The 20,165-nt window shown below is 34.0% G+C and overlaps 1 protein-coding gene across 2 annotated transcripts in view; it reads left to right on the forward strand.

The window, feature by feature from the left end:
* The window catches only part of LOC106463820 (probable ribonuclease ZC3H12B), an 86,009-nt gene that overhangs the window by 29,047 nt on the left and 36,797 nt on the right, over positions 1–20,165 (forward strand). Inside the window, exon 1 of one of the 2 annotated variants that reach the window (XM_022391429.1) lies at positions 19,377–19,548. The exons of the other annotated variant lie outside the window; for it this stretch is intronic. The gene's annotated coding sequence lies outside the window, so the exon portion shown is untranslated. Of the gene's footprint in view, positions 1–19,376; positions 19,549–20,165 lie in introns of those variants that run through there. 2 annotated transcript variants of the gene reach the window in all.

Below are 20,165 nucleotides of genomic sequence, written 5' to 3' on the forward strand. Positions count from 1 at the left end.
ATAAGTTGTTCATTTTTTTCATCTAAAAAAAAGTGACATTAATTTCTTGAAGACCTAATATATAAATTGCAGTCCAATTGCCCTAGCCACCAATGTGGGATATAGGGACCATGGCCCTATAATTCCAACCCCGAGTAGTGGAACCTCGTCTATCTAGTTGAGGCCTGGCTAGTAGTGATGACAAGTCATGTAAAATGCAACTTACAGTACATGAATTACATTTTGGGTGAAGAGCATAACTGTTCTGGATGTAGACGATTCCCCCACTAGGGTGCCAATATTCTATTGACACACCCATGATCTATGCATACTTTTTCTGTATGGATAATGCCCTTCACCAGCCCCTCCACCTTATCAATGTGGGATTCTAGCTATCATTGTTAGAAGAGGTAATTATTTTTTGGAAGTTAACATTTTTCTAAATTAAAAATATAATTTTCCTCTACTCCCACTCTCCCACCTTTCCTCCTCACTAAGAGCTGGTGTTAGAGACTGATCGAGTCAGTCTCAAAAAAGTGATAACTAAATGAGGTACTTATATACAGTACCAGGATAGAGGGCACATTGATGTAGGTGTAGAATGTCACGAGACAAATATTGCCAAGGGCAATTAAGTGGAGTATAAAAGACTGGATGAAGCAAGCAACCTATTCCTTGTTTGAGGTGTAAAGCTGGGTGTGTAACTGGAAGTGTAGTACAGGACACCCTGTTACAATATTTACCAATCAATTCCTGGTGGATATGTCCAGCCTGGTGGGACTTGGATTTGCCTTTGGATGCAATTGAGGGCTCCTCCCTCTACCTCCTGTTGTTATTTATTTCATGTAAGTATTTGATGAAGATGGAGTGGCTTAAAGTTCTAGCCACATTAAACTTTCGAATCTTCTGTCCACCTTGGTGAAACATAACTTGTTGAAACAGTTTACTCTCACAGTAATTTTACAATATAAATCCACTGGGTGAAGATTATTTACAGCTTGAAAAGGATGCAGTATTCTACCAGGTGCTGCTCCACTAGATGATCACCCAGTTTTGTGAAAGTCATACTTCATGAGCTTCCCTTTTTGTCATTATTTCAGAAAGGAACTGATTTTTGTAACTGATGAGCATTGGTTCCTCCACTGTCTTCAGTATGGGATTTTAGATCTTAGTGGTGCAGAGAGGTAAGTAACATTTTCCTTACCTGAAAATATGTTTCTGATGGATACCTATATCTCTCCATCATATCTTACTCTTCATACCCACCTTTTTTTTTTGCCTCCTAACCATTGAGCCTGTGATTATATGCAAGTGCTCATAGCTTGTGGCATACATAGGAAATTCCCATTAAATGGTGCAGTTTCTATCAAAAATGAAATATATTGGATACAAAAGTTCCACAAAAAAACAAAAAAAATGTTTAGGGCAGGCATAGCTAATATTTATTGCAGGTTGGCTTCTGAATGCTGAGACTTGAGTTAACTTTACAAACTTGAGACAATATAGAATCTGTGAGAAAACTGCTTAGAAAGATATACCAATTCTTAAATTCACCAGAGCTTTAAAGAATGCCACATTACCTGTGTTGTCAAGCAAACCCCATTGACAGCAAAGGAAAAACTGAGTTTACAACTTTTTTATCTTCAAATTTAGCTAACATGTTAGACAACTCATTAAGGCCAATTTAGAATTGTCCAGCAAATCAACCTTCATGTATGTAAGACAGTTTATGAGGGCAAGATTAGCAGAGTGTAAAGTTGGGCACATCCTGTTTTTCTAGAATTTGTAAAATAAGTATAGAAATCTGTACTACAATTTGTATAATTGTATGAATAAAGATATATTTATATACTCTGTAATAAAATGAGTTTATGTTGTCTTATATATCACAATATGAGTGGTTTGTGAAAGGCATATTGTTACATATTTGATTCTTAAAAACTTAAAATCATACAAAATTCATTCTACTGTTCATAAAATTATAGATGTTCAAAATGTATTGGTCAGTGATGACTCAACAATGACTGACAAAATTCATCATGAATACAGTTTCAAAAGAGGTATTCATTGCCCTTTTTTTTTGCAATTGCAGCAAAGATACACACTTGGTCGTAGCCTTCTTTGATTTAATATGATTTCTTATAACCAAAGTTATTTAATTGCATATATTCATAAATTCTCTTCAGGTATTTTATTGGGGTTTATTGGATGATAAATGGTACCGAGTGAAAATTGTCAGTGGGACAACATTTTTATAACATAGTTCAAGGGATGTGATTTGTTTTTATTATGTATTTGAAATTGCCACATACTTAAACAGATAATTTTCAATACACTGAAAAGTGAAAGCAAGATTCTATTATAGCAACAGGGTGCTTTTCTTTTATCATTAGGTTATTATGTTAAAATTGATGTAGTCAATTCTCTGTCTCTGCTAATGCTGCACAATAACTGTAAGTACCTGTTATATCCATGTAATGTACTGTGAGGATGTTCCATATTAAGTATGCAAAGCATGACTCATTGGATTTCATCAACTAGATTATCATTCTTTTGAAAAATGCTTTGTAGTATTTTAGCCTTTTCCTAATAAAAATTCTAAATATTCTTACTTCTGCAGATTTAGAAAGTTAAGATTATATAAAAATATATATATATGTTAATGTCTTTTTATCCATGCATTCTCCATGTACATTAAAAGTTAATTTTGCTTCACTACAAGCTTTATATTACTTATGAAGACATTCAGATGTGTCACTAGGATATAGTGCGTAAGGTTTAACCAATAGGCAAACCTGAGAAAATTGCTTACTTGTGGTGCATTATTTTTAAAGATACTGGCATTCATTCTACAGCTGTGGGTAAAAAATGTTTACATACAAAATTAAGGTTGCAGTAGAGAGTAAGAAATATAACATAGAACGTTATTCAATGTTGTATGATGCACTACAGAATTTTTTATTATTACATATGTCACAGCTGTATTTGTGAATGATATAATTTTGAAGCTTTATGTATTTTCTTGTGATGGTTCATTTTATTTCATTTTATTCTGTGCTCAAATTTATGCAAGTAGTAATGACTATAAAATAAGTAGTAGAAATAAAGTGACTTCAAAAAATGTACTTCTTATTTGTAGATAATCTCAATACACCTTAACATCTATTTTAAAACAAGTATAACAACACATCTGCAGGGGCTTACTCTTTACTTGCTTTTGACTATGCCTGTATCTTTCGAGTGTTCTTAATGTTCTGCTGTTCAGCAGTAATTATCAAATTCATGGACTTATGCATTTTCTCCTGCCTGTTGTTGGGCATGTTAGTGGAAAAGTGCTTTATGCATGTATTATAAACTAACGGAAAAAAGAAACTGTGCAGGACTTAAAATGGAATAAAATTCATATACATTTGGTTTAGTGTTATGACATATAAAAAATCAATACAGGATATGTCACTGAACATATCGGGTAGTACTCGACTCAGTTGCATGGGATTTTTCATGGTTCGTGAACACCCTTTGTTTATTCAAATTTAATACCCACAATTTTTCTTTTGGAATGTTTTCTGAATAAACAGGTGTAAAACGTTTATTCAGGCTCCAGTCATTCAGGAAATCATTTTTGTTTCACCGAGAATTACCCTTCTGTGATGCCAAGGCTCAGTGAAGATGAACGTCTTCGTGCAGTTGGAATGCTGCAGGCTGATGTGGCACATAACGTTTTTGCAAGACGTTTTGGAGTCCATCGGAACACCATCCACTCTTTATTGCGACGGTTCCAACAAGCAGGAAATGTCAGAGATCAATGAAATGGAAAGGCGTTTACCAAATCAGCCAGTAACATTGGCGGATCTGGGCACAGCATTTACCAACATCTGGAATAACATTCCACAGGCGTTTTTGAACAACTTAATGTCATCAATGAGGCACCGTTCTCAAGCATGTGTGGATGCAAATGGTGGACACACGTGATATTAGCCCTGTAAGTTTCCTTTTGAGCACCAGCGTCTTTCAAATGCCCTAAAAATTACGTTTGGTGATGTTAACATTAATTGACTACGAAATTTTTTAACCAATGCATTTGTTAACAATACTGCAAAATTAAAATTATATTTGTTTGATTTTTTCATATTTTAAGTGATACACAGTTTCTTTTTTCTGCTAGTATACATGTAACTTTTAACCTATTTTAAAGTTTTTATTTTTATGGTTAGATTAGTTTTATTTCAGTAAATTTAAACTGTATGAAAAATACATTCTGTATCTATACTATTACTATAAATTTCAGATTGTTCATTTTTGTTGTTGATGAACTCAATCACTGGAAAAGTTTTTGTCTCGCTTCACTTGAAATGGTATGTTAAGTACATTGAATTCTCATTTTGTTGTTTCTAAAATTTGTAGTTTCAAAAAAAATTAAAAATACAGTAATTAGAATAGTGAAAAAAATCACTGTTTTTTTTTTTTAACCAAGTGGGATTGCAAGGATCTGTGTTTGCTGTATATATCTGCCAGTCTTTGTGTGTAATATTTTCATGTTGAAAAGTCAATGCTTAGGTTCACACAAAATTTTTTATTTCAGAGAAAGAGCAGTTACCTGTACATTCTCCATATAAGTTAAAAGTTAACTTTGCTTCACTACATTTTATAAAACTTTATATTATGTCTGAAAACATTAAAGTGTGTCAATAGGATATGGTGCATAAGATTTAACCATTACGTAAACCTGAGAAAATTGTGTACTTGTGATGCATTACTTTTAGAGATGCTGAAGAGTATATAATTATATTTTCATTCAACTTCATAATTTTGTATCAATTCAAAGAACTGTAAAATTTTAAATTGACAAAACAGATTTTTCTAGGTTTCTGGCATTTCAGCTGTAACATTTAAAGTATTACACTGCGCACATATGTATATATATATGGTGTTTCATAGTCTTTTGTCTCTCCTCATCCAGCTGATGAGTTTTATCTTCTTGTGCAGTGACTTGTTGGGGACAAAAGATAGAACTGAAATGCTATTTTCACACACCTCAGAATTGAAGCCCAAAATAGACAACTTAAGAGGAATGTAGGGAAAATAAACTTTGCATTTAACTTGATTTTTATAATAATTATGACTGTTGAATGTGTCTTGTGTATGCCAATAGATGGCGCCTCATAATGTGGTCCTATTATTACACAGCTGTCAAGGGGCAGCTGTTGGTAAAAAGGGAAAGTTCCATGGACCTGAAATTGTTTTGAAAGTCTAAAATAAATCAGTAAACTTTTCCAAAATTAAGTGTCAAAACATTTTCTTTTTAGTAACATTGTCTATTTCATTGTAGTTTACAAATCTTGTTCATAAAGTTCTATGAAGTATGTTTAAAAGGTCAAATGGAGACTGGACCACTACTGATTAACATTTTAATTTAGCATTATTTTATTTAGGTGACATTCTTGTCTAATTTACCTTAAATGTGGCTTACATTATAACACAATAGCTACATACAAAATATTAGAGAATTATTTTCTGTTACATGAAAAAATCATAATAGTCTTTAAAAATGACTGTCAAAACAAGATAAATGTTTAAAAAAATCATAATGACAAGAATTATCACAACCTTAACCAGTGAGAATGTTTATCAAGTTGTGGTCCTCCTCCTGTCAAAGTCATTCCCTTCTTGGCGGCTGAGATAGTGACCTCAGCATATTTTTGGCATTCTATTGGTTTGTGGCAGAAGAAAGACATTTGCAAAAATAACTTATTTTAAAAAATACTGCCCTTCTGAAGCTTTTGACCTATTAAAGTCCAGAAAACAGAGCTGGGTGATGTAATCAATTATTCAGTTTAATCGGTTACATAGGAATCGTGATGAAACAAAATGGCAGCTATAAAAATCACCCATTTATAGTCACTTTTAAAATGTCAGAATATTGACAATTACTTTTTCACAATATTGGCTGATCAAAACTAAAGCTTATTATACTTATAAGGTCACCTAAATCGCTGTATATATATTTATGGAGTGAATCAAAATTTCACCATTTCAACGAATTTTCATCAAAGTAAGTAAGTGACATTTCCAGGCAAGGATACAGAAAAAATGGCAAACCTTATCACTTATTGGGATCCCAATGATTTCTTTCTTGTATACTAGTATGTATATATATGTATAAAGGATGATGTGCTACTTTGAGCATACAATTAGGTTGATGGAGATCCTGATGAATAATAATATTAAATTGGCATACTCATTCTCACACTTGGTATTGCTAGCACACAAAAATGTACCTAATAAAAAGGAAACAAATGAGTATAATAACAAAAAGTTTAAATTTCATAAAGACAAGTAAGGATCAGTATATATATGTAACCTAGTTATCTCTAGTATTATAGAAAGTTCTAATGCTAAAAAAAATATTGAAATAAGAAAGTCAAAACTACAAAATCGAGTTACTTAAAACTAAAAAAAAAGTTATTCCTACTTTGGCTCAGACTAACATATTTACTGTGATTTGGTAAAGTAGGCCTAAAAAATTTCAATTTTAAGTAACTCAATTTTTGTAGTTTTGACTTTCTTGTTTCAATACTGTTTTTAGCATTACAACTTTCTATATTACTAGAGCTAACTAGGTTACATATATATCGTTTCCTACTTGTCTTTATAAAATTAAACATTTTTTTATTATACTTGTAGGAATTACATTGATTAGTGTTGCTTATGTTAATCAATTAACTGAAATTAGTGTTCCTGATTATTACTGTTATTGATTATTTCAACAATAGATTAATTGAAATTCTGATACTGTTGGTTATCACTAAAATAATCAAGTAATTGACATTACTGTTTCCAATAATTAATGTTCTTGATTGTTGAAATACTTGATTAATTAAATTTACGATTAAATGAATTGTTACGAAAATAATGAAGTAATCCAATTATTACTATTTTTGATTAATTCAACTATCCAAGTAATCACAATATTACTATTATGATTGTTTGTTGTTAAGCACAAAGTTACAATTTTAGCCTTATAAATTGTTGTTTTTTGCTTTAAGTTTTTTCAGTTTAGATGATTTATGGGAGGGGTGGGGTCATGATTTGAGGGCCTTGGGTTTGAATCCCATTGCTACCAATCTAGCTCATCCTGTCTTTCTCATGGTAAAGCTTTTAAGGCTCTGTGCCACTGTTGTTTCTAGGCCTGCTTTTGCTTCTTGTTCCCTCTTCCCAACATGGATCAGATAGTCTCACTTTTGTCCTTCACTGCATTGATTCCACAATTATGCCTTTTGTTTTCTCTTTCTATGGTAATTTTTGCTGTTTCTAGGACTCCCTTGTTGCATGAGCTTCTTTCACCTGAATCTTTTCTTTTAGTTTAGGAATCTTCTCTCTTTTTCTTCCTTTTCATATACTCGTCTTCATTTCTTACTTCTTTATTCATGCTCATGCTTCGTCTTCATTTGGAGGCTTCTAACATGAACCTGTCAGCTTTACTAGGGCAATTTGCACATATCTATTTTTCTGTTTGCCCTCATTTTCTTTCCATTTTGTCCCATGTACCCTGGTTTATTTCTTTGCAGGATGTACTTTACCATCACATTTTTGAGACCTATTGTTCTACTACTCTATGAATGTTTGGTCTCTGCTTGACTATTTCAGTGTAACTTCCTCTGTTGCAGCCTTCCTTTTTGTTCTTGGGTCATCTCATTTAGGGTGACTGGTTTGGCTGTCCAGTTTAATCTCAACTCCTGTCCAGTATTTCATTCAATTTGAGCCTCTCTCACTTCATATGTAAGACTGGCACAGTCTGCTTTATTTTTGTGACATGGAGTTTTTGAAACCAGGGCTCTCATATCTCTTTCATTTTCTAGATGAGTTTCTGTTGGGGACTTTCTTTTTTTCAAGTCCTTTGTTCCTCTTGGATGTGCCCTTCAGTCATTTCTGGCTTGTCAATTCAAGTATCTCCAGAGATATACTGTCTTTTCTCATTGTATGGTCCTGTTGGTGGATTACTCAATCTCACATGACCCTGGTCATCCCTCTTCCCCCATCTTTTTTAGACTTTCATCTATTTGGAGCCCTCACAATCTCAGAAGACAGTCTTTAGCTCCTTCCACTTATGTATATGGGTTTTTATATCTGTGATGAGGGTGATACAGTGGCACTTTGTGTTGATTTGAGCTTGGTGACAACCAGTTCTATGACCTCACATTTCCACTGCCTCTACTCTGGTGGGATATAGTTCTGGACGCCTGATCCATTTCCATCACCTAGTTTCTCTGTCTCTGATTTTTGAGCTGGTACCTATTCTGCAGATTTAACATCACTTTTTTCTTGTCTGTATGGTCTTCTTATCCTGATCCATTCAGGCACTTTCTCTGTTGTTTCTTTTATCCCCTCACTGGGAGACAATTGCTCCCAAGACCCATATTTTACTGGCTCTGGATTTTCTCTTTTGGGCCTACAATCATCATGTTCATTTGTCAATCTATCATGTCTCAAAAACTGATGCCCTGATGGCAGATTAACTATCTTGCCTAAGCCTGGACCCTTCTCACAAAATGGTTTCTCCATCCTCTGGTGTATTCAGTTGATTTGCTTCTGCTATTTGGCATCCTATCATCACTGCCTTTATACCTCCCCTCCACTCTTTGCTTCCACTCATTTGGTATCCAATCCTAGACTCTGCAGTTCTGGCTGAGATGTCACGTGTCCAGTTTTTAAGGGCACTTGCTAGTGTATTTTCTTACTGCAGGATTATTTTTCATCTATTAACTTATATCCTCCTTCTTTGCCTGGCTGGGTTATACCCCCCCCTCCTTCTCCAGCTAATTTCTTCATGACCCTTACTCCTCCAGTCACGTTTGTCATCGTGGTTGCTTTTGTTTCTAGCCAATGGCATCTCCTGTATGAGAACTTGCAGACTGGAATTGAGATGACCTCTGATTCATTATTGTCCCATTTCTTTTACCATAGGAAGGTTTCACCTATCTTGGCTTTCATCTCCTTCCAGCTGCTATTCTTCATCACAGTGGCTCTGATGGTGAGATGTTTATTTTTCTCCTTTCCTTTTCAGGTCTCCCAACCACTTTATTCAAAATATTATATATGTATAATATTATGGAGACAAGTAAACACACTGAATGGCTGATGTTGCCACACAGGGAATACTTACCCAAAATCTGTTTCAAGAAGAGGCAGTGTAGAAAGTGTTAAAGCTATCCACCCTTGCACAGTGCCCACTGTTGAAATGAGGATTTCCATAAGACTGCTTCAGCAGTGTCTGCATATTTTACCTTCCAGACCATTCTACACTTATGAATAAAATGACAACACCAGGTGTTTGTCTGCCCTCACGCCTTTCTCGTGCCTGCTGTTGACCCACCAATTGAAACTCAAGACTTGTTTTTCTGTAAAGATGGTACTAGTACTAAAACTGTGGGTAAAAGTTACATGTTTTTTATCAGATGGTCTGTTCTAATATTACCATGCTGTAAACTGATGATGAGAAAACAAAACAATTATTGCTTGAAAGAGATGTACATGCGCATTTTAAAAAAGCTAGCACTAAGGCTTATTGTCACTCTCCTATAGGTGGAGTTCTATAGTTTAATGACAATTACATCATAGGCTGGGATAGTACATGTTTACACCTGTAGGGGTGAGATCTTTGTTCATGGCTTCTGGTACAGTCTTACTTCCTCTCACATGCCAATTTTTTAGACTGAAATATTCAGATTTATCCATGTAAGGTTGATGTCTCTTCGAGTTCAATATTTCTTCTCATCAAATTTGTCTTATCACCATTACTTTGGCTACTTGTCTTCACTCTCTGTCAGAAGAAATCATTCAAGCTCGAATGTGGACTACTCCCTATTCCTTCATATCTCATTATCTCCACTATCTGGCATTATTTTTTTCATGTAAATATTGTCTCCCTTCTGTGGCAATTCTACACACATCCATTCACCTTTGACTTGGGTATGTCTTTTCACAACATTCCATCTATATTTTCTTTTCAGGGACCTTCTTTTACTGTTGCTAATAGGATCCCACTCTGTGGTAAGGGTTGCCTGGTCAGATGTGCTTTCACTCAAACCTGCACTATATATCAGTGGAGTTCATGATGTCAGAAAAACACTTAGGTTTAATAAGCCTTGACAGAAATTGATAAAAACCCTATGACATGAGCACTTTCGATAGTTTGCCCCTGAAGAAGAAAGATCCACCTTTTGAAAGTGCACAGGTTATGGTGTTTTATCATTTTGTACCAGTAGAGTTATAATGCTCATTGTAGAGATGGGGGTGTTCCACAAGACCACTAGTGGCATGCCTAATGGTATATACCTATGTGCCTCTAGGTATACATAAGTTTAACTTCATGGTGGACTGTCATTCATGCACTGTTATGAGTAAAGCAAAAGGTGATTTCTGCCTTTCTCTGCTGACCCTTTGATTGTATAAATTGGGGATGGTCTGCATTTCAAAATAGGGAAATGTGGACACTTTCTTCAGTGTGACATTCCTCTGGACTCTTCACTGCATTAATCCCCCCCCCCCAATTTTTTTTCTCTCCAAATTGAGAATGGGAGTTCTTATCACTTGTCAGTTCCTAGTCACTGGGGTGGTGGACCAACAAGGAGGCTTCCTCTTGAGTGTGAAGTTGAAGTTACCTTACAATTCAACCATATATCTTTCCACTCAGGGAGAAGAGGGCAAAGCTGGGTTTCCTTCCTTCCCCCTGAATGCTTATTCCAAGGTTGGAGCAGGACCAGCCTATATGGGATACTCCCCATAACACTGGGTTCAGAATGACACTACCCTCTTTCCACAATTAAGTGCAGTAGAGGTCCCCCTTCTTGTTAGTTCTGGTTGCAGGAAGTTTCCATCCCTGCTCCTACAGTTGAGTTTGGGGGACTTCATCTTGGTTTCACTGTTAAGCATCTACACTGGCCCCTCTGCCTTTACAATGTGGGATTCTAGCTTTGTGTGAGGAGAGGTAAGACCTTATTCAAAGTTAACATTTTCTTATACTGAAAATGTATTTCCAGTAGAACTTGCCAATTCTTGAAAGTGAGGATTGAGTGGGAAAATTGGAGGGAGTTAGCTGTGCTAGTATAGGTGGACCAATACTATTGGTGGAGAGTGGTCATATGCTATATACATGTTCAAAAGTGGCACAAAATTTGTGAGGTATATAAACTGGTATGCTGAGCATTAAAATTGCTTAGCAATGCTTAGAGGGCAGAAGGAAGATTGAAATAGCTTTGTGTGAGTAATTACGTTTTCAGTATAAGAAAATGCTAACTTCTGACATGTGCAGAAATTTACACAGCAGTACACACAAGGTAATAGCAGTGTTTTATTCACTCATCAGCACCAACAAACTTGTCAATTTCAAAACACAACTATTGAATTATATGTAGTACCATCAAAGGTATTTTCTATTGAGATGGGTGAGCAAATTTTGGAATAACACAAGAATGTCATTAATCCAGCAAAGAATACAGCCATGTTCTGCACACTATATAACAGCAGATATGATGATGAAGCAAACCATCATCCTCTGGATGAAACACTGAAGTAATTGGGAGTAATCTTTGACAGACAACTCAGTCACATTAACACCATGATAACTAGAGCTACCAAAGACGTCAATACACCGAAAGTTGTAGCAGGAAACAGAACTGAAGAATGTCACCTAATTCTGCTGTAGTGTTACCCACTCCATCCTGGATTATGTACTACAAATTATCAGTATGAGTACTGTGCGGTTAGATAAGGTTGAAAAAGTGCTAAATACTTGTTTAAGACTATCATAGGATGTACTTCCTCCACCCTCTTCAAAGCCTTATTACACCTCACAAGGCTCAGAAACATTCCAGAACATCAGCAACACTTATAAGCAAAATTCCTCACTAGGGCATTGTAGTTTGAAGACTATGCATCCCATGACTAAGCTCTCTTTAATTGGGGCATTCCATCTCCACAACAACCCTGTAGACACCAACCAAACAGAGGATTGCCTAAAAGGTACCTCGGGAGACATTTTAGTTATGGGTGGATAGATGATTACAGCCACTGCCTAGATAATTTGTCACCATCAGATCTCAGATGCCTCTGTGTGGAGCAAACATCTGGCACCATTGTGAGATCTGTAGAAAGAAGCCTAAACTATTTAGAAACCATGGTGGACAGTCACTTGTCATTATAGCCACGTATTGTTCCATCACCATAGATAACAAGAGAGCTAACTTGGAATTCATTATCTTGCAGAACAGCAAAATTCTGCAGAAGGCTGGTATAGCATTCAAGCTTTCCACAAACAGCACAAAGATGAAACTTGAAACCATAAAGCAAGCTCTTCTCAGGATTGCTAAACCAATGAATCACATATAGACAGTATCACCAGTATAACGTTTGTGACTGACTCTCAGTTGGTACTACAAAAATTCAGTTTGGTTGGGCTCCAGATGGATGGAAGAAACCAAAGCAAATATGGTAAGGCCATCATCTGGGTATATGTGCCAGGTTATGCAGGACTAAAGCTGAATGAGGAATCTAACAGGTTCATAAGTCTGGTACAATTGTACTGGCAGGATTTAACCTCCTTTGCATATATAAAACCAAATGGCAATCATGATCAGTTCATTGACATTTGTGGGAATGAGAATGCTGGAAAACAAATTATTGTATGGTGTATGTAGTAAAAGGAAAATGTGGTGAATCAGTAGAACAGTATACAGTCAGAAGACCAGTGATAAGATCAGTAAAGGAACTCTTCCTTACTCCTCATGAGGCAGCCAACCTTCAAATGAGGGTCAATACTTTTCTGGGAAACCTCTGGGATTATGAACTAGTACCCAACTCAACTTCTGTTGTGACTAATAATGCAGCCAATGTGAAGGCCACTGGAAAGTGGTGATTAATGAATCGTTCATACTTGTGTGGTCATTCTTTAATGACTTAACATGGGTTTCCAGTAGAAGTAGCATATAATTGCACTTCACACCTGGTTCATTTAATATCAATACAAGATACAATAATTGTAGTGATTATTCTTTATTTGCTTAATATGGGTTTCCAGAGGATGTTGCATATAATTGCATTTCTTGTCTACCTGGGTCACTTAATACCAGTATAAGATTTATTGGTTATAGTGATCATTCTTTGCTGACTTAATATGGGTTTCCAGTAGGAATAGCTTATAATGGCATTTCAGTTATACCTGGTTCATTTAGTACCAATACAGGAATATATGGGGAATCAGAAGAGCAGTATAAAGCCAGCAGACCAGTGATAAGATCAGCAAAGAAACTCTACTTATTGTGAGGCAGTCAATTTAATATAAGGTTGCAGTGATTATTCTTTGCTGACTTAATATATGTTTCTGATAGGAGTAGCATATAATGGCATTTCAAATATCCCTGGTTCATTTAGTATTATTACAGGATGTGGTTGCAGTGATCGTTCTTTGCTGACTTGATATAGGTTTCTAGTAGGAGTAGCATATAATTGCATTTCATGTCTACCTAGGTAGTACCAATACAAGATGAAAAATGTGTGATAATTTTACTTGTACTTTTGGATGGTACTGTAGTAGTTTGATTTATTAAAAAGAGTTACCAGCAAGTATTGTAGCTCCGTTGATTGTGCAATCATTTAGCAAGTGACAGTTCTTGGGTTCCAATCGAAGGTGAGGAAATGCATATATATATTCTAACAATGAATTATTACATTGGCACCCACATGTAGCCATTTGATGACTTTGAAATTAGGCCTGAAGACAGTCCTCATTTGAGAGAGTAATAATGTAATAGTTTGAGCTGTTCAAAAGTGACTTACTGGCAAATGCTTGTTGGTTAACCCCTTAGCTTAGTTGGTAAAACACTTGCCTGTGTGACAGGTACTGGGTTCTAGCCCTAGGTGATGAAGTATATATATTATAGAAATAAATAACCACAAATAATTTGAATTATTACATAATTTCATTGTAGCATTATTTCTTGAGCATAGGCTATCTCTCTTCAAAACTATGTACACTGCAAGTATTCTTTGGAGGAATTATTTTCTTAAACTGAGATGTGTGTACCCAAATACTGTAATATTCAACCATCTTCCACTTTTAGCTCAAAATGATTAGGAGTGTTTAAATAAATCATCATACCAGTTTAATATTAAGATTTCTAGATTATCACATATATTAACAACTAACTTATAAAAGGGACAACTTTCACAGAACAATTCATAATAACTTTCACATGTACATGTTAATAACTAATAATGTAATGAAAATCATGAAACAATAAGTTTACTTGTATATATATATTATATACATTCATGATATGCAATCTGTTATACATATAAAAGTTGCATTGTATCAGTTAAAAGTTAAAATGCTATTTTTAGTGAACCCAGAGTCAGAATAAATCAGGTGTATTTAGTCTAAATTGATATATAGGGACCAGGAAAAGATTTTAGACACAAAAGATAATTAAATTTATAAAGATATTTTTTATTCATGATGATTGTCTGTATTTGACAACTACAGTGTGTTTTGAAAGTTCTTTTTTTTACTGTAGAAAGTCAGCTCTGTGCTCTTTCACAGGTCGTAAAAAAATTCTTTATACAAACTGACATGCAAGTTATCCAACACTTAAACTTGACATTAACCAACTGAAAAACAGATAAACTAAAAGGCAAATATATATGCTTGTACAAATTAAAGGCAATATTTAGACTGCTTCAAAAACTGCTTTATAAATGCTACTTTTTAATGTTTTACCTAACCACATGTTAAAAATCCTATATTCTGACTTCCACCAATCAAAGCCCCATGCAATGGGGATGAAATACATTTTACAGTAGAGAACACAGGACCTGTTTCTCAGTCTGTGCTTGTAGCTGATCTTTCTAAACCATTAAATAGGATAATTTCCTGAAGCCCTCAATATGTCTACTCCTGCCTTTTCTTTAAGAACTGAGTAGCCCCTCTAGCTAATGGCAAGAACAGGCTGAATTTCCAAGAAATACTGCTGTGATGAAATCAGGATTCATGCATTAATAAAGAAATGACTAGATATCTGTAAAAAGCCAATATAGTAATTTAACATAATAATAAAGGTGTGCACCACATTTATGGAGGAGCAAGTTAGATTTTGAATCTAAGTTACAAATGGACAGCAACTGCCTGTTGTAGTAACCTACAACTGTAGATGACGACGTTTCAAAAGTCTTCTGACATCTTCAGACGAAAAAGGTGGAAGACTTTTGAAACGTTGTCCTCTACATTTGTTGGTTTCTACAACAGGCAGTTTCTGTCCATTTGAAACTTAGATTCATTATGAATACTTTGCCTAAACAACCTATCAAAGTTAGATTTTATTACAATTTCTGATTATAATGTATACAATGATGAATGTTTCAAATTTCAATTATATATAAGGTACACACAAACCATGAAGAGTTTAGAATACTCTAACTATCACCATATTAGGTATAAAACCAGTTACTGGAAAAAATATAAAAATAACCAAATAAATTAACAAATTAGTTTTGTTAAATTTAATAACTGTTAGAGATTATTAGAAAAATATATCCAGTTATAAGAAATAAATGCATATAATAGTTTACAGTTCAGTATCAGAGCACAGTTGCTTGTAATGATTGGTTGTCTGTAATTACCTATTTTTTGTTCTTTTAACTAATTACTAAAATTTAGTTTGGAGCTGTGTCAACTGAGTTGATATTGTGGTGACACAACCAGTGATAAATCACTTGTTTTAGTGATAGAATCATAAACTTCTCAGGGGGCTGACTTCAAAATAGAAATTACTAAAGACTTGTCATTAGTTGTACTCCTAATGCATTAAGCTCTGTTTTTGAACATTTTTTGTTGTACTCCAAATGTATTAAGCTCTGTTGTTTAATATTTTTTGTTGTACTCCTAATGCATTAAGCTCTGTTGTTTAACATTTTTCGTTGTCATCCTAATGCATTAACATTTTTTGTTGTACTCCTAATGCATTAAGCTCTGTTTTTTAATATTTTTTTATCTATGCAATTGTTTTATGTTATCCTTTTTATTTTAAATCAGCTTATGTACTTGAAATGTTAAACTAATGTTTAACAGTTGACTGTACAAACAGTCATTAAGCGACACTGGTTTTGTTTAATAACAAGTATTTTGAAAAAAAAGCTTCATGTAAGTTTCTATATACATGTACACATTTGTGTTGAAAGAAAATCACAGTGTAGACCACCACTGATAATATGGTTCAGAATATGTTTAGTTTATTATGATATCATTTTATGAATAAAGGTACTGTAATGTACTGTAGTTAATGATTCATAGGCAGTGTATGTATGAAGTAGTTTGCCATTTAATATAAGATCATAATTTCTTGTGATTATCTGTTTTATGTGTTTTTAAGTAGTTACATAGTATCTTGGATGGTATGTTTATATCTTGCTGCTGTATTTTGTCATAACAAAATCATTTCTTTGTGATTTACTGTAACTTGTTTTACTGCTTTTCTTTTGTTAATAGCAAGAAAGCTTTTGTTAATTTCTCTTCTTGGATTGGTTTGAAATTTCTCTATAAAGTTAGTCTGTTTTTTCATTTTGATTTTAAGAAAATTAATTTTGGATTTTCTTACTTATCCTGTGATTTTTTCTTTTTACACAGGCTATTTCTGTACACATTTATGTGGAATGGAACATATGTTTTAAGGATTCTTATCAAACACTATACTTTGACCATTTAACTGAAAATAATGACATGCATTTGTGATTACAAGGTGTTTTCAAAGTAAACTGTAAATGTAATACTGTAGTTTAGCCAAACTATAGCTTAGTATTAGTTTTCGTATCCATTGAACAGTGTAAGTGTATTTACTGATATTTTCTGTAATAAAACAAACACTGTTATGTTGGTAATTTTACTAACATTTCATAGGGGAATCATTATAGTTGTTGCCTCCTAGGTATGTTCTACATGTAGAAAGGTGTCCATAAAGAGAATGTGAAAAACTATATTTTCAGAAATAGATACTCACCTCTCTCTGCAACAAAGAGCTATTACCTAATGCCACTGCTATGAAGATTTTTGTGCACACACCACAAGTCTTAAAGAAAGCTTTCATCCTTGCACATATTAATGTATACTGTTCCACTCTATCATGTAATCATCATTATACTTCAGCCTGCCATCATTCTGAGCATAACACATTTTCCATTTACAGTAATCCCCATAAACACTAACATTGGAACAGAGGCTCATTCTTTCATTGGCACTGCTTTGTTTAGACATGTTTTTTTTTGTAGGAACTAACAGCATTTCTGTGCTTATTATTTTAAACTTTTATTGCTATTTGTCATGTAGTTTTCTTTCCTTAATTGTCTTGATTATGAGAAGAAAAGATACCAAAATTTAAAGATTTCATTTAGAAACTTAATATGAATTTTCTTCAGTTTGATGTTTTCTTTTAACCAAATCTATAATTTGGGACTTGTGTCTTCTCTATGATAAGATTTCTTTGACAATACTACTTCGATAATAGTATTTTAAGGTTGCTGCTTTCGAAAACCTAATCAAGCCCTCCCCTCTTGCTTCTCTGAATGACAAACAAAACTGTCATCCTTGATGCCGAAGACCACATTAATTTCAAGTTATAGTAATTAAGAAAGAAAGATTACAATATAATATCAAGATACAGTATTATAAAATAATTATTAAATTCACAATTTGATATATCACTTTACGTGCTTTTTATGAGTATAGTTAATATGCATACAGTTCGAAGTGGTAGTCTACTCATAAATTATATATGGTTGACTTTGAGCTCCTTTTTGTTGAAAAATGTTATATTGCATTAATATAGTTAGAATTTATGTGTACTTTAAAGTTATTATTAATAGTTGTTCATAATTTACCTACCTGGTGGTGAGGAAAACGATGTATTTTAGTGTCCTTGTTCTACACAAAGTCCACATCTTTTCCATTGTACAGTTATGTATCCTGATTACTGTTCAATCAGTAGAAATAACTTAGAATGAAAAACACAGAAAAATCAAAAACTGTCTATATTACTGCTTGGGACCTGCAAGAAGGTACCTTTGTACCAAATCCCATGTAAGTTGGGTGACATACACATAAATAGTTCACGAAAACCCCAACTTGTGCTCTCCTTGCTGAAAAATTGAGCAAAAGTAAAAATTCCAAAATTGTTTATATCTGTTTGGAACCTGTAAAAAATGTAAATTGGCCAAAATACAGCAGAGTAATTGTAAAAAAAACATAAAATTATGCTTTTTGTGGCATCTTGACCCCCTTATAATTGCTAAAAAAATTGTGTTTGTCAATGTGTGGGACCTGTAGAAAAGTATATTTGTACCAAGTCTTAAAATACAGTCGAGTAATTGACAAAACACTTCAAAATTATGCCTTTTTGTGAGTTCTGCCCCCCCCCCCCATAAGAATCAAAATAGGCAAATCCAACTTTGTTGTATATCAATGTGTTGGGAGCATGAAAATATATTTTTGTACCAATTTTCATCTTGGTTGCTGTAAATATGACCGTACAGGCCTAAATTAAAAGGTGTCTGGGTATATTTGACTAAAATATAACCATACCAAGTTTGAAGTCAATCTGCTGAGAAATGAAGGAACGGTTGTCGACTGAAAAGTGTTTGGAATAAGAAAGAAAGAGGAAGCATACAAAAACAGTATGTCTATTTGCGGAGACATAATAATTTGTATGTTTCTTAAGTTAATTAATTCAAATAACTGTCTCACGTCAAACTATCTTAATCAAGTAATATATATCAGAATGACGTGTGTCGAAAGTTTACGTTATAATTTCATAATGTTTTAAATTTCAACATCTTCCTTTGAGGACATCCTTGTTTAGATGCACATTCCATATATGCTGTAGTTGCTAGTAGTAGTAGTTCCTGTTGCAGCGTTGTTAACCCAAGGAATTGGTAGAACTTTGTACTCGTCAAGTGAACATAAACTGATTATACCGGTTACCTGAAGTTCGACAAATAAACACCATGCAAGTTGTTGGAATTACAGTTTGTTATAAAATATGTAGTAGTATAGAGAGTAGTGTTACTAATAAATTATAAATATTATGTAGTGATCTTTGGTCGACGGTTCTTATAAGTAACTTGGCAAACAGAAACTAAGCACAAAGCAATTGAAGGTTATTCACTTCGTTTAGGTATGTTACATGTATTAGTAAAACAAAGATAACTGCTCTACAGCTGAAGTAAACCCTATGATCTGTCACTAGTTCCGGTTCGGTGACGTCATAAACATCGACTGTACATGACGTCACAGTTGGAAGTCGGAGTCAACAGGAGTAGGGGGGGGGGATAAGGCACGGTCGCCAGTGAACCGGTCCAAACGACCACTTTATCGACGGAGCCGGAACTAGATAATGGGAACTTGGGTAATACATGTTAGCGTCACGGTAAGGGCAAGGTATGTGACAGTAGAGACGGGGTAAACACCATAGATTATGAGAATAACTAAGAGAGCGTTTGTTGCTTGTGTGGAAAAATCAGATACGCAAGGTAATCCTACATTTTAGATGTTACATTGTATGTTTTATTCGTTTTTCAGGGCGTGTCTTTTGTTCTTTTATTTTATACTAATGTTACTGATTTACAACTATAGAAAATACTATCATTTTGGTACAAGAAGTACAATTTTTGTATTAAATTTTTTGAGAGAAAAATGATCATTTAATTCCCTTTTTTTTTATTTGTTGTAAACAGTGTAAGTGTCGAAATAATTCAATATGTTTTGCATAAAAATTGTCTTCAAGCGATCCATTTTAATATTTTTCTACGGAAAGCGATTAAACATCTGTTTTTGTCCCAGTTACTCGTTCATGCATTCTATACAAAATTTGTAACGCAAGTTCTTAGCAGTAACTGTATAATATTGCAAAGAATTCTAAATATTCACGAGAAATATCTAAAGCGTACATTTGTCACCTTCGTTGGAATTTCTTTAAGTTGTTGAAGAAAAGCTATTCTTTACCATAAACGTACTAATATATTTTTAATGCTTTTACAGTTCATAGTTTAGTGAGGGTGAGTTATATCAAAGAAGAATTTTTGAAAATCACACTAGAAAAATAATATACGTCATTGTTTCTAAGGTTATGGAGTTGGTATCATTAGAA

This window comes from Limulus polyphemus, unplaced genomic scaffold (genome assembly GCF_000517525.1).
Source record: "Limulus polyphemus unplaced genomic scaffold, Limulus_polyphemus-2.1.2 Scaffold1491, whole genome shotgun sequence".
In the NCBI taxonomy this organism is placed as follows: domain Eukaryota; kingdom Metazoa; phylum Arthropoda; class Merostomata; order Xiphosura; family Limulidae; genus Limulus; species Limulus polyphemus.